Below are 5409 nucleotides of genomic sequence, written 5' to 3' on the forward strand. Positions count from 1 at the left end.
ATTCATATCTAAGAAAAGCAAATTCTCACATTAGCTATGTCTAAAATCTGTCTCATTCTCTTTTTCCTGCTCTCCCCTCCCCAAGAAGACAGGTAATATGATATAGATTGTGCATATGTTATCATATAATATATACTTCCCTGTTCATCATGTCGTAAAACAAGATGTCTATTATGCTAGAGAAAGATTCATTAAGGAAATAAAATGAATAATGGTATATTTCAATCTGCATTCAGACTCCATCTGTTCCTTCTATGGTAGTGGATATCCTTTTCCCATTATGACTCCCTTGGAGTTGTCCTGGATCCTTACTTGTTGATAATAGTTAAGTCATTTACAGTTGATCATCATATATTATTGTTGTTACTGTGTACAACATTCTCCTGGTTCTGCTTACTCCATTTTGTATAACTTCATATATGTTTTTCCAGTTTTTTCTATGTGATCATCTTGTTTGTCATTTCTTATGGCACAATAATATTCCATTTTATTTATGGACCACAACTTTTCAGTCATTCCCCAATTGATGGACATCTCTTCAGTTTCCAGTTCTTTACCAAAAAGAACTACTATAAATATTTTAGAACATATAGTTTCTTTTCCTTTTTCCTTCATCATCTTAGGAAATAAAGGAGAATGTGTTTTTACTGAGTCAAAAGGTATAATAACTCTCTGAGTTTAATTCCATATTGCTCTCCAAAATGTTAGATAAGTTCACAGTTCCACCAACTAGGTGTTCCTATTTTTCTATATCCCCCTCCACTATTCATCATTTTGCCCTTTCTTCATTTTAGCCAATCTGATAGATATGAGATATCTCAGAGTTGTTTTCATTTGAATTTCTCTAGTTAATAATTATTTAAAGTATCTTTTCATATATTTTCATATAGCTCTAATTACTTCATCGAAGAACTGTCTGTTTATATCTTTTGAACATTTATTAATTGAGGAATACCTCATATTCTAATATATTTGGCAAAATTATCCATAGATTTTAGATATGAGACCTCTATCTGAGAAACTGTCTATGCATTTTCCCCAAATTATTGCTTTCCTTCTCATTTTAACTACATTAGTTCTATCTTTTAAATTTTTTTCAATTTAATATATTCAAAATTATCCATTTTATACTTCACATTGCTTTCTAAGTCTTGCTTATTCAAAAATTCTTCTCCTATCCATAGTTATCATAGTTAGTATGTTCACCATTCTAGTCTATTTATAATACCTCCCTTTAGAGTAGGGAGAGTAGAGGGTAGGGAGAGAATGTGAATCATGTAACCATGGAAAAATATTTTTAAAATAAATACGTAAATGGGTGAAATATAATACCTCCCTTTATTAGCGAGATCATGTATCCATCTTGATTTTATCTTGGTACATTGTATAAGATATTGGTCTACGTCTAGTTTCTGCCAAACTGCTTTCCAGTTTTCCCAATAATTTTTTTTTGCCAAATAGTGAATTCTTATTCTATTCTTTCTTGATTTTCCTACTTGTCTAGGTATATCTTCTCAGTCTCATAGGTTAGAACAACCAGATTTCAAGTCAGGGTCAGAAATTTTTGCTGGTCCATTTTTGAGTTAAACTGGCATTGTCAACATTATTCTATCACTTTCTGAAGTCTAGACATTCAGCAAAACAATAAATCAAGCCCTAAGTAATAATATTTGGAAACTTCTGAAGGATAAGTGCTCACTTAGTAGAGGATATTTTGTCTTGGTATGCCCAACCCTTGTCTAGTATATAGTATGCCAGGCTTAAATGTTTGCTGATTGATGTCTATTTTCTAATTTTTTTCTTACTTAAATGTTGTGGAGCACTGCTAGAAGAAGCTACCCAAGCACGCCAACTTATTGTGATTCTTCTACAAATTTCAATCATCTAAACACAATTAGGCCCTGCTTGCTTCTTTCATTCTTTTCTGATTGATACAGTGTTATTTTCCCCTCTGGTCGCTGTTCCAAACCATTTCTCTTCAACTCAATCCTTCTCCTATACCTTCTTTTTCATACTCCATCCCAGTAGAGAGCTTTGTCTCATATTCTTTTTTTTCTAAGAAAATAAAGTATATTCATGAGAAGATCCTTCATCTCTCCTATTCATTCAATCAATAATCATTTATTCAGTGCCTTTTGTGTGTGGATTGCTGTGCTAAATATCAGACAAAAACAATTTAGGCAATCTCTTCCTTCAAGGAAATTATAAAGAAAAAAATATATTTAATTCAATAAATATTTATTAAGCACTTACTATGTGTAAGAAATTATATTATACTATATATATGTATATGAACACATGTATGCATTACATTCATGTTATTATTCAGTCATTTTATTTCTTTCTGACTCTTCACAACCCTTTTGGGGATTTTCTTAGCGAGATACTAAAATGGTTTGCTATTTTTTCTCAAGTTCATTTGAAAGATGAGTCAACTGAGGCAAACAGGGTTACATGACTTGGCTAGGGACACATAGCTAGTTACTGGAAGTTCAGATGTGAAGTCAGAAAGATGAGTTTCCTGATTCCAGGCCTAGCACTCTATCCACCATACCGCCTCTCTCTCTCTCTCTCTCTCTCTCTCTCTCTCTCTCTCTCTCTCTCTCTCTCTCTCTCTCTCTCTCTCTCTCTCTCTCTCTCTCTCTCTCTCTCTCTTTTTCTCCCTTCTTCCTTCTCTCTCTCTCCCTCCCTCCTTTTCTCTCTCTCCTCTCTCTCTCTCTTTCTCTCTCTCTGTCCCTCTGTGTGTATGTATATATGTATATATAGCTATTCATATGTATGAAATGTGTTTTTCAAAACTAAAATAAGTATTTGTGTGACATATGTATATGTATATATATATACATATACATATATATAAGTATATGGTGGACATACGGCCTCGCCTCCAAGTGCCACAAGAAAAGAGAGAGAAAGGATAATAGATTGGATTCCACGGGGGGCGTGACCGAGCCAGGTAGGATGGCTCCATCATGGCAGAATTGAGTCAGAAACTGGGCCGTATTGATTTCAATGGAGCCCACAGCCAACTCTGATCTCTGGACAACTCAAAGGCAAGATCCATCCAGTGATCCAAAATTAAGCACTACACAGGTCGGAGACATGATAGAACTTAGCTGAGAAGTTAGCCTAGGTTCTTTAAGCCAGTTGCCAAACACATTGTGGCTGAGAGAATAGGGTGCAGATAATAGGATGAATTAGAAAGAGCTATGTATTAGCATTGGAAAAGGAAGGTGCCTGGCAGAAGGCCAGGTCCCAGGTGAGAGAGGAGAGAAGGGGAGAAAGAGAGACAGAGTTAGGCAAGGTGTGAGATCCAAGAGAGAGAGAGGTGACTGCTGTGGCTCCTTTTAATGTCTTTGGCATGCAAATGTACCCAATACATATTGATGAATTGCATAGTGTATTGCCATTGGGTAATTGTAGATTATGACAAGGTATAGGTGTGGTTTGTCTCAGGCCAGGTGATCACAAAGAAACCTGATCTCCCGCCTAACCTGGGGGAAGCTGGGATCAAAGGTTAGAGGCTTTACTAGTCATGCGCAAGTCTGAGCATGCTCTCTTCTAATACAATCTTTACATTCTAACTATTTCCCTTGTCCATAGATAGGTGTGGACTGCTACAGAACATGTATTCTTAAAGAACTGACAAAGTATATGTAAACCCTCATACACACAAACACAGAAATATATAAAGTTGTTTGTTCTTTCTTTTTGAAGATGACCAGTGGCATCATAGAGCAATGTCTATACTTGCTCTAGATTTGGATTTAAATGAGGCAGTTGTATAAAATTATCAGCATCAGTCAACAGTGTGAGATGACAGCCCCAAAAAGTTCATTTGATCTAGGGCTGCATTAAGTGAGGGTAAAGCTTCCAGGAATATGATGGTGATAGTTCAACTCTATTCTGACCTTATCAGACCTCATTTAAAGAATAAGGTCCAGTTCTGGGCATCATGGTTTAAGAAGGACATTGATAAGATGGATAGCGTCCAGAAGAGATCAGCCCCAATGATTAAGAGCCTTCAGTTTGTGTCATATAAGGATATAATGAAGAAAGGCACCAAGAATATTTAGTCTGGAGAAAAGAATATTTAGGTTACGAATGATAGCTATCATTAAGTAAAGTGACAATAAAGTGGAAGAAGGATTATATTTGTCCTTTTTGGTCCTATAAGACAGATCCAGGAACAATGTGTGAAAGATGCAAAGAGGCAAATTTAAGCTTCAAGTCAGGAAAAACTTCCCCAAAATTAGAGATGTCAAAAAGTATAATGGGCTACTTCAAGAAGTATATGAGCAAGGTGGAAAAATCTCACCTGTGTAATTAGAAATCTGTTACTCTAAAAACTGCATTTACCAGGAGCCCACTGACTTCCTGTCATTACCTACTTCCTGTAGACAGAGGGATAAATTCAGTGGGTGTTCCTGGTCTGGCTCTTGGCTTCCTGGGTTGCAAACATGGTGGTAAGAGGGGATTAACCACGGGCACATGTTTTTTTTTTTTAATTTTGTTACCTTTTTATTCCTTTATTTCTAATGATCATTAGTAAATCTCTTAAAATATAATATTTTTTATTATTGAGGTTAATTTTAAATTTTACAATGATGGCAACCACTGAAGTTGGAGAAGAAATTCTCAATTTTTTAAGACAGCCTAGATAAATTTTTTAAGCCATGTTTCTCCTGCCATGGCTTTTAGTTCACCCCAACCTCCACCACTCCCCACCCCCACTCTCTCAAACTCTGAGAGAACTCTGAACTCTCTTGGGAGCTGCTGCCGTTTTTCCCCCTACTTTTTGCCAGTCACCTGCCCTACTGGCTCAGCTGTTTTAGTTTGAGGGACTTAGCTGGGGATTCTTGGCAGAGAAGAGCTAAGTCACTTCTCTCACCCATCAGCTTGAGCCAGTATTCTTCGTTGCTGCCTCTGGCATTGCTGCTTCCAATCCTGCTTGCTCTTGCTCCTGCTCCTGCTCTGGCTCTGGCCCCAGCCCCAGTCCCAGCCCCAGCTCTGGCTGATGTTGCTGTTCCTTTTGGTGCCGCTGGTTACTGCCACCATGTCTTTGGAACTCATAAACTGGGAGTCCTTGGAGCCACTCTCCAGGCAGCTGATAAAAACTGAAGTGTGTTTTCCTTAGGCAATAATTAGCCTCCTAACACCCTATCCATGTGGCAGTGGAAGCAAGCTGCTCCCTAGTATTTTACCCCAAGGGGGAAGAGGAAGGAAGGTTAGTCTTCCAAACAGAAAGTAAAATTGCAAGCATGGCACACTCTATGAAAGAGTAAGTGTATTACCTATCTCAAACAGCTCCCACTTTTAGGATGATTTTTTGTCCTACCATTCCTGTGTGCACTGGTCCTTTCAATGATCTTGCCTGAGATTCAGGGGAGAAATTAATCTCCCTACAGT

This window comes from Monodelphis domestica, chromosome 3 (genome assembly GCF_027887165.1).
Source record: "Monodelphis domestica isolate mMonDom1 chromosome 3, mMonDom1.pri, whole genome shotgun sequence".
NCBI lineage: Eukaryota > Metazoa > Chordata > Mammalia > Didelphimorphia > Didelphidae > Monodelphis > Monodelphis domestica.